Source organism: Sinocyclocheilus anshuiensis, unplaced genomic scaffold, assembly GCF_001515605.1.
Source record: "Sinocyclocheilus anshuiensis isolate Anshui unplaced genomic scaffold, SAMN03320099.WGS_v1.1 scaffold130, whole genome shotgun sequence".
Classification (NCBI taxonomy): Eukaryota; Metazoa; Chordata; class Actinopteri; order Cypriniformes; family Cyprinidae; genus Sinocyclocheilus; species Sinocyclocheilus anshuiensis.
Genome location: NW_015544207.1, coordinates 2,654,713 through 2,665,243, shown reverse-complemented (window position 1 = coordinate 2,665,243; position 10,531 = coordinate 2,654,713). Strand labels below are relative to the sequence as shown.

The 10,531-nt window shown below is 35.5% G+C and overlaps 1 protein-coding gene and 1 long non-coding RNA gene across 2 annotated transcripts in view; both read right to left on the bottom strand.

Annotated features, from left to right (window-relative positions):
* LOC107697028 (uncharacterized) overlaps positions 1-8,270 on the bottom strand; it is a 10,653-nt gene extending 2,383 nt beyond the window's left edge. The window contains exons 1-2 of the long non-coding RNA XR_001635152.1: positions 8,260-8,270; positions 806-809 (exon numbers count right to left, since the gene is read on the bottom strand). This is a non-coding gene — a long non-coding RNA (uncharacterized LOC107697028). The remainder of the gene's footprint in view (positions 1-805; positions 810-8,259) is intronic.
* lgr6 (leucine-rich repeat containing G protein-coupled receptor 6) overlaps positions 1-10,531 on the bottom strand; it is an 89,613-nt gene that overhangs the window by 55,721 nt on the left and 23,361 nt on the right. The window lies entirely within an intron of this gene.

The window sequence follows — 10,531 nt, the reverse complement described above, 5'->3', positions numbered from 1 at the left end:
GCGAGGTGTGCTCTGATTGGCCAGCTATCCAGTGCGTTGCGATTGGCCGAATACCTCAAGCGTGTGATGGAATTGTTACGCCCCTACCATACTGTGATGCCGTGTCCGGCCTGGAGCGAAGAGACAAAGGAAAAATTGAAATCGCATCATATGACCCCTTTAATAAAATATAATATAATGATATGATATAATTAATTTAATAAAATATGCATTTATAATGTTTGTTTTTCTGATATATATATACTGAAGACTCGTGATTTTGGATTTGCAGCAGTGATAAATAAGCATATCAAAGATTAATTATAGAAAGACTTTTTACATATTTGCTTGAATGTTCCTAGTTTTTGGAAATGTAACTTTTCAACAAAAAAGACTACTTATAAATTAATATTAAAGAATAAAAGTCAGAACTAAGTATAAATTAGTTTGTTTTTAGTTTACATTAAATATTGTACTTTTTTTTTTTTACTTTTAAGTCCCCTAAACTATGTCGTAACCCCTTATTTGTTACACCTACTTACTGTAGGATGACACATAATTACATGCAACAAACCCTAAACCAAACCCTAATCCTATAGTAAGTGCATGCTGATAATTAATATTATTTCAGTATTGTTCAGTATAATTAATATTTATTCAGTAATTAATATTATTCAGTATTATTCAGTATAATTAATATTTATTCAGTAATTAATATTATTCAGTATAAAATATTTCAGGATTTTATTTTATTTTATTTTTACTTCATGCCTAATGTTTTTTTTTTTTCTTTTTTAACAATATATGTGACCCTGGACCACAAAACCAGTCTTAAGTCACTGGGGTATATTTGTAGCAATAGCCAAAAAAAAAATACATTGTATGGGTCAAAATGATAGATTTTTTTTTTATGCCAAAAATCATTAGGATATTAAGTAAAGATCATGTTCCATGAAGATAGTTTGTACATTTCCTACCGTAAATATATCAAAACTTTATTTTTGATTAGTAATATGCATTGCTAAGAACTTAATTTGAACAAATTTAAAGGTGATTTTCTCAATATTTTGATTTTTTGCACCCTCAGATTCCAGATTTTCAAATAGTTGTATCTCAGCCAAATATTGTCCTATCCTAACAACCCATACATCAATGGAAAGCTCATTTATTCAGCTTTGAGATGATGCATAAATCTCAATTTCGAAAAATTGACACTTATGACTGGTTTTGTGGTCCAGGGTCATATATAATAAGTTAATTCAAAGCATTCTATGTTTAAAATGCATTTTAAAAAAATTGTTTTAATAGGAAAAAATGGTTTATATATAAATGGTATATATATAAAAGTATATGTTCTAGGACGTGGACAAAAGCAGGGTGTTGAAGGAATCCAGTGCTGAGGACATGACTAGACTGCTCTGCCGGTCGTGTCGAGGCACAGCAACAGAAAGGAGACTATGTAATAGCCATGTTTGAAGTGGCTCTCGAGGGCTCGCTCCTTCCGCCAAACCCTGGCACAGGTATGCTTTAATCTCACCTGCCTCACGCCAGCTCATCATCAAAAGCATGGCACGCTGTTCCCTTTACAATAATGCCATTTACCGTACAGTTTGCCTAGAATCAGTGTGAGAAAATATCCTCTCCACGGCTGAAGCCGAAGTAAAAATGGAAAGTTCAAAATCACAAGAGCGCTCAGCACTTTCCAGCTTCAAAAAACATTAAGGTGTGTCAGAAGTTGACAAAGATGATGATGAATTGGATGATGATGATGACTTCAATCTCTGAGTCAGATCTACCACATTAGTAAAAACCTTTGGGGCGAGTCCACTGCGAAGAGCAAGGAAACTTCTGGGAACTTTATTTGACAAATGCAAAATTCCTGCCGAGGAGCATAAGAATATTTTTAAAGAAGAAAGGAAAGGGGAAAAGTGGGTGAGACAGATGCATAGATTAGGAGGCTGTTTGGGAGAAGTTGATACAGTCTCCATGGTGAGAAACCTCAAGGCCTTTTCGGGTGAAACAAAGTGTGGAGGTCGGAGCCATGCTTCAATTCATCATTCACTCCAAGTGAACGTAAAGGCATATCAGACAGACCCGGGGACCCAAAACAACAGTCTTAAACTTTGCTCAGAAATTGTTTCCTGTAACCTGCGAACAATTCACACACAAAGGACAGCAGACTGATACGTTTGTGCCACTTTGTTTGATGATAAGGCCCGTGCGAGTGTTCATTAGAGATATTCTCTGTCTTTCTCAGCCTCTTGATGACAGCCGGCCATTTATCAGCACCACTGGAACAATCTGAGCTTTGTTGGCACGCTTCCTGTTTTTTGTCTCTCTTCCATGGACGCTCACTAACTCGCAAACACTTTCCTATAGGTCAGGGGCCAAAGCTTCTCAAAGACCAGCTTCAGACGAGACCACCCTGGAGAGGAAGGAGTGATTGAAGTTAAAGCTTCACAACATAACGTGCGATAAGGCAAAAATCATAGTTGCCCTTTAAAAGACAGAATGAGGATAGGGGTTCCTCTTTGTACAATGGAGCAGCAGGCCATAATACTCCATGCCTGAGTGCACAATCACACCTCTCTCTTCAGCACATCGCTTCTGCTTCATGGCCAGAGATTTGAATTTTATTACATCTTATTTTAGTACATTTGTAAATATGTTTTATTTCATTTGCTTCTCTTACTTCATTCACTACACTTCAGTGGTTATTTTAAGGATTTATTTACCACCTACTGACCAAGATTTTTTGCTATTAGATTTGTATTGCATTATTTTATTACAATTTGTTACATTTCTATCTCATCTTATTCTATTTTTAACTTCTCTGACTTTATGACCAGCGGTTATTTTAAGTGTTTATTTGTGTTTTGTTTTATTACATTACTTTATCACATTTATGTCACACATATTTTATGTTTATTTGGTTTTTTAGCTTCTTGACCAAGGTCTATTTTAAGTATTTATTTTTTTTATACTTTTCTCAACTTTTCAATGAGCAATGCTTATATTTTATTTTATTTTGTTGCATTTATATCACATTTATTTTATTTGTACATATTTTATTTAAGGTTCTCATACTTCATGACCAAGGTGTATTTTAAGTATTTATTTCATTTTCATTTTCAATTTTAACTTAACTTAAAAATATCACTTCGTGACCAATGGTCATTTTATTTATTTATTGTTTTTTAATCACATTTGTTTTATTTTTTTTAATGTTTTTTGAAGTTCTCTCTATGTTTAAGGTGTATTAAAAACCTAATGACCTTTAACCTAATGACCAAGGTTTATTTTATTTTATTTTATTACACTTACTGTATATCACATTTATTTTTTTATGTTATTTTTTTTAATTCTCTCACTTCATGACCAAGGTGTGTTTTAAGTATTTATTTAATAACTTCTTTAACCCTAATGACCAAGATATGTTTATTTTATTTTATTTTATTTTATTTTAATCATGATACAAACTTGCGTTTCCACAAATGCAACAGTGAGCACCCACATTTTCAGTCACAATTTGTAAACATTGTGAATTGCATGATCAAATCATTAACAACAGAATAATATATAAATACTGACTCGAAGTCTCTGATTATGAATATGAAATATAATATTGTAGTGTATTCAAATTTTTGCAATACAAACAATATAGTTTGAGAGTGTAGGGAGACTTGAGTTCAGAGCCCAAATTATGTAAACTATGCACTTGCGCCACTATCCACGCATTTATGAATAGACACTAGTTATGCTACAAAATGGCATAGAATGGTGCAGAAACATGCACACCTTCAATAACATAATTTGTAAAAGAGAGAAGGCATTTGTTGGTGAGAAATGTTATTTATTTCCTCTCTCTTCACTCAACAGCTTCATTGAAGGATGTACAGAGGATGTAAATGTTGTTTGTCCGGTGGTCCCTGACATCTCCAAACTGTTTGACCTCTTTCTCTTCCTGACTATTTCTATCCAGTCCCACCCACCGAGCTACTACATCTCCCCAGTATCTCTCTTTCTGTCTGTCGTTCAACATTTTCTGCTCCATTCATACACTCGTCCTCCTCCGGGCTGGCAGACCTAATCGTCCCCTTCGTCACCCTCCGACCTTAAAAGCTGACATGTTTGGGTAAACATTACACAGTGCTGTGAATCCTGAGCCATTGGTGGAAAGCTACAAGACAAACAGGCCGTCCTCAGGTGCTGCCGTCCTCTTCAAAGCGCTGGATCCCATTCAACAGCTCTCTGTCATTAACACGGCTGCTCTAGTCCCGCTGTTCTTCGGTTAAACCCAAAAGAGAAAAGTAGGCCCCTCCAGACATATCCGTCTCTCTCTCACACTCGCTCGCTTTCATTTCTCTTTATGCAGGTTGTGGCTTTATTTTCTCCTGTACTTTTTTCTTCTTGCCAAACTCTTCTTAAATCATTTACTCACCCCATGTCGGGCCAAACTTGTATGATACTCTCTCCTCTCTATGTTGAACAAAAAGTATTTTGAAGAATCTTCATGCAGCTATTTTCCATAAACGTCTTGACAGTTATACAGAGCCCTGCATTACATAAATTAAAATGACAATGAATTCGTACAACATGGCCATGACTGAATTAAAACGTGGGAACAAATGAATAATATGTGCCCACAAATTAATAAATCATGGAAATGAATTCATTCTGGTTGTGGATTAGCAGTTCATACACTAAAAAAAGAAGTGTTCCAAAAAGGAGTTTTCATAGCAATGCAATAGAACAATCATTCTGATTCCAAAAGAACCAGTTCCGTTCTTAAAATAACCTTTATTTTTAAGAGTGTAAAAACGAATTTGGGTTCACTGACTCAGTGATCCAGTCCAAGTGGTTCTTGAGTAAAAGGATTAGTTCATTTCCAGATTAACCATCTCCTGATAATTTACTCACCCCCATGTCATCCAAGATGTTCATGACTTTCTTTCTTAAAGGGGTCATAGGATGCTACATGCACTTTTACAAGTTGTTTGAACTGAAATGTGTTTTGGCAGTGTGTGTACACAACCACCCAATAATGATAAAAATCCACCCAGTGGTTTTTTTTTATTTGGTTAAATGTTTTCCCCTTTCTCAAATCGAGCCGATCTCAGATGCCTGTCTGTGTGACGTCACACAGACAGGCCCTTCCCACTGGTGTCTTACCTTGATGACAGCTCACTCGCCCTGAGTGAGCTGTCATCAGTCCTCCATTGTTTCACTGCCGGAGCAGATGTAGACGAGAATGACTCCTAAGCGATTGAGGTGTTCTGTTGTTGGATGTAATAATGAACATAGCCGGCTTGATCTGAAAATAGCTATTTTTGACAGGGTAAAAAAGGTGTTTTTTTACACTACCATTGAGAAATTTTAACCAAACTATGTTACAGACTTTTCATTAAGACCCTAAAGAATCATATCAACTTGTGGAAAATGGGCATCCTATGACACCTCCCTTTAAGTCGAGAAGAAATTAAGTTTTTTGAGGAAAACATTCCAGGATTTTTCTCCATTTAGTGGACTTCAATGGGGACCAACGGATTGAAGGTCCAAACTGCAGTTTCAGTGCAGCTTCCAAGGGCTCTATACAATCCCAGCCAAGGAATAAGTGTTCTCTAGTGAAACTATTGGTCATTTTCTAAAGAAAATGAACATTTGTAAGCTTTTTTTATACAGCACAAATGCTCATCTTGCACTAGCTCTGCGATGCGCATCCGTGACTCCATGTGTTACGTAATCACGTTGGAAAGGTCATGCGTGGTTAGTTCTTGTCTGCGTACTTCAATTCAAAAAGATAGGGTAGGCCCAAAAACTCAGACATCGTTGTTATAACATTTTTTGTAAAGGGCATTTGACTTTCTTTGCACGTTCACTTTGTAAACACTGGGTCGGTACTTCCATCTACGTCAAGCGTGACCTTTCCAGCGTGATTATGTAATGCGTGAAGTCGAACTAGTGCAAGACGAGCATTTGTGGTTAAAAAAGTAAGAAAAAATTTTTTTTTTTTTTTTTTTTTTAGGAATTGACAGATCGTTTCTCTAGATATGATCCTTATTCCTGCATTGAAATTTGGACTTTTGAACTCCCATTGAAGTCTATTATATGGAGAAAAATCCTGGAATATTTCCCTCGAAACCCTTAATATCTTTTCGACTAAAGAAAGAAAGAAAAACATGAACATCTTGGATGACATTGGGGTGAGTAAATTATCAGGAAATATTTATTCTGGAAGTGAACTAATCCTTTAACAGCCCACTGCATCACACAAAGCTGTTGTTTGGCTTCGGGGGGACTTTGAATATGGCGCTCAAGTTGTGCGAACTACCTTTATGGTGCTTTTTTCAATTTTATAACTTAACAGATGTGGCAACTGTGAACAATTTAAAAGAGATGCGTGAAGATTCTTCAGAATCCTTCTTTTTACTCTAACAAATAACAGCATATGGGTTTGAACTGACATGAGGTTTAGTAAACATTGACATCATTTTCATTTTCGGCTGAACTATGCCTTTAAATCTTTTACATCCCTCATCTCAAAAGTCACTGTGTTCTCAGGCAAGTCTTGACACGTGTTCCCATCAATATCAGCTAATAAATGCAGGAAAATGCTAGTGAGAACAAGAATGATTTTGAGCGCTTGCTTAAATGGCTTTGATAATTTAAAAGGTGAATTTTGAAGCAGGTGCCAGAATGGATTTGAACAGGAAATGTTTGCAGAGTGATCCAAAAAGAAAAACTCTTGAAACTGGAGTGTGTCAATTATGTAATCGACTGAGGTGAACTCGACAATGAGAGGCATACGATACCCTGACCTGAACTGACAGAAAACTGTGGAAAACTGAGAGAGAAATTTGGTGAAAAGAAAAGAACAACAATATTTTCCCTTCCTCAAGTCTTGAAAAGGCCGTCTGGCTTAGCATTCTCCTCACACAGATTCACAATGACACAGGAAGGAGGAAACAATACTCACTTCCCTCCTTCTGTTGACATGTTTTTCTTTTACACACTGAGAGAGAGAGAGTCAGATGTCTGGGTGGCTAAATTGGATGTTTAGTCTGTGGATGCGTCATGGGAGCTGTGCTTTATACTTTTCTTACCCTCGGGGCATTGCTAGGATGTCATTTGATTTAACACACACACACACACACACACACACACACACACACACACTGATAGAGCTCAGAATTCCTGTTCATCATAATCTTCATTGAAGCCTTGCCGCCTATTATGAGATCTAGATTGACCTTACTCTTTTTTTATGACACCATCCTTTTTAAGTCCATCTGAGATGAATAACTGTCGGTCGTTTCGGCATCACTTTGTTGAATTTCCTCAATAAGTTCGCGAAAAGCCGCCTTGGCTTTGCGGAGCTTTCAAAGAATTAGGCCCCGAGAGGACGTTTTTGTGCGCTTTTATAAAGCACCAACAGCAAACTGAATTCAGAGAAATTCAAATGTGATACAAACACCAGCATCAGAGGGTAAGCCTACACAACATGCGCTTTAACACAGAAGGCTCTCTATATCCCAGAATTCCCTCTACCTCCCACATGGACACAGGCAGAACAGACATTGTTCTGTTCCGTCGGCATCTTTTTGCATATAGACAAAAGATGACGTCGTTTGGACTAGAGGCATGAGTCAAAGGTCACACCATTGGACAATACTCACAGGAAGTGGAATGATAGTCCTACTTCCTCTGTAGAGACAGAAACTTTCACAAAATGTCTGTTCACGCTATACAATAACTAGCAGCCTTTGACCCACATGCATGGCAGTGGCTTTGTAGCATTGGTTTGAAGCATCCAGCCACAAGTGGACTACATTATCAAGTCTATTATGTGTATTGTTGCATTTTATTATTTTACAAGCAGTGTTGAGGGTAACGCAATACAAGTAATGTGAGTTATGTAATCAGATTACTTTTTAAAGTAACTAGTAAAGTAACGCATTACTTTCAAATTTACAAGAAAAATCTGTTACTTCTTCAAAAAAAAAAGTATCGCAAGTTACTTTGTTTACTCGTATACTCCTTGACACCTCTTCTGTCCCGTGTTGAGAGAAATTATGAGGTGCAGAGGCACTTCCTGTAGCCTGAGGCTTATTCATTTCACTTTTGGTGCAAGGGCCTTTACAGTTGTCAAAATATAACTTTTGGGTTTTTTTGTAGTGCTGTCAAATGATTAATCGCGATTAATCGCATCCAAAATACAAGTTTTTGTTTACATGATGTATGCATGTGTACTGTGTTTATTTATTATGTATATATAAATACACACACATACTGTATATATATATATTTTTATATTTACATGTATATACATTTATATATTTATATATTTTTATTATATATAAATATATACAGTATAATATATAAACATAACATATTTTTCTTAAATATATACATGCATGTCAAATCGATTAATCGCGATTAGTAAAACCAAAATAAAATATTATGTTTACATACATGTAAATATTTGTTAAATATATATACATGTATGTATGTGTATTTATATATACATATAAATATAAACAGTACATACACATAAATATTAAGCAAACACAAAATTTTATTTTGGATGCGATTAATCGTGATTAATCATTTGACAGTACTAGTTTTTTGTTATTAAAAACAAATAAGGAAGCCAAGCTCAGGTGACAACAAGGTGTAACACAAAAGTAATGTAATGCATTACTTTGCTTTAAAAGTAACTAAGTAATGCAATTAGTTACTTTTTTATGGACTAAGGCAATATTGCAATGCTTTACGTTTTAAAGTAACTTTACAGCTACTTTACAGTTTCTTTATAACAGTTTATTTATTAAAGAATTTACTGTAGTTAAGTTCATTTTTGAAGGAGAGTGATGTCCGATTCGTGAACAAGCTGGTTCTTTTCAATGAACCTGTTGAATTAGTTAATAAATCGCACTGAATGATTCAGTCGTGAATCAGACTGATCCAATTGCAGCTGTCATGAGTCAACAACTCACTGATTCAATGATCCAGTCAATATGAATGCGTTTTGCCCCATGTGATGTCTAAATATTTGTCAATGTATATTTACACACATTTAGTTTTATTCTCATCTTTAATGTGCTATATGGTATGTTATTTCACTTGTTTGTATACCTGAATTATCAGTAACTTAAATTGATGATTTAGGATAATTAAGTTTAATGTTTTAATGGTGTAAAATAAGCTTTGGTAATAAAATAAGTTTTCTTATTTGCCAATCAATACATATTAAATATCTGACTAATGACGAGTCTGACTAGTGCTGGATAGAATAAATAATAAACATGGTTCATTAATCAGTATTTTTTAAATATTTAAGTATGTAAAAATCATGTAGTTTTTTACTTAAGTAAAACTGAAAATGAGTACTTTTGCTAGAGTAATATTTTATTAGGCCATCTGCGATACTTGTTTTGTGTACTTTATCCACCTCTGTTGAAGGCTAGTAAATGCAAAGGCATTTGAATATTGTTGTTAAAGTAAAGGTTTGCAATTGTTCTCAAAATCTAATGAAAATACCTGCATTATAACAGAATTCCATCACTGATTCTTTCAAGAACTCTTAAAGATCATCTTACCCACAAAACAAAGTCTTTGGAATCTGAGATGACAGTTTAAGCATCTCATCTGCTATTTAATGTGCGATTCTTACTGATTTGTAATTTGTAAGAAAGAACTTCTGGACTCTGTCTGAACCGCTTGCCAGTTGCGCTGTTGCCACATTGCGGCTCTCTGAAATGAGACAATGTGTGTGACACCTAAGCCTCCGCCAGTGCTCTCCATGAGGACTCTATTTAAAGTGCCTGTGTCCTTCGAACAATCTCCATATCGGTTTCTCTCCCTCATTTTCCTTCGGTCTACAAGGGCATGGAAATAATGCTGCCTCATTTAAGAGCAAGGCTCACCATAAAAATAAACTCTTTATAAACACAAAATACTTGTTTTTGTTTTGTTTTGTTTCATACCAGTATAATTGAATGAAATAAAATTAAAACTTGCATGCAAATCCACCATGAAAACATAATAAAAACAAACTACGCATTATATTCCAAATCTTCTGAAGTCATGCCTATTATATTTGTCTGAGAACAGTCCAAATTGTTAAAGGGGTCATATGATGCGATTTCAAGTTTTCCTTTCTCTTTGGAGTGTTACAAGCTGTTCGTGAATAGATAAGATCCCTGAAGTTGCAAAGACTAAAGTCTCAAAACCAAAGAGATATTCTTTATCAAAGTTAAGACTCTGCCACGCCCCCTTAAAACGGCTCATTCTAACACGCCCCCACATGTCTACCTCACTATGTGGAAATATTTGCATAATGCCGCCCAAATGTGCAGGCAAAGAAAGAAGGCGTGGTTTCAGTAGTGTTGAAGCAGCCATCTCAGGGAGACGCTGTGTGTTTCTAGGCGAAAGCAAAAGCACTTTACTTGGCCTTCCGAAAGTAGATGCATTTAGGAATCTTTAAGATTACTTACAACAGAACAGCAATGCATTTTATGGACGACCGTTTCATGAACCTAGGAGAGGAGGT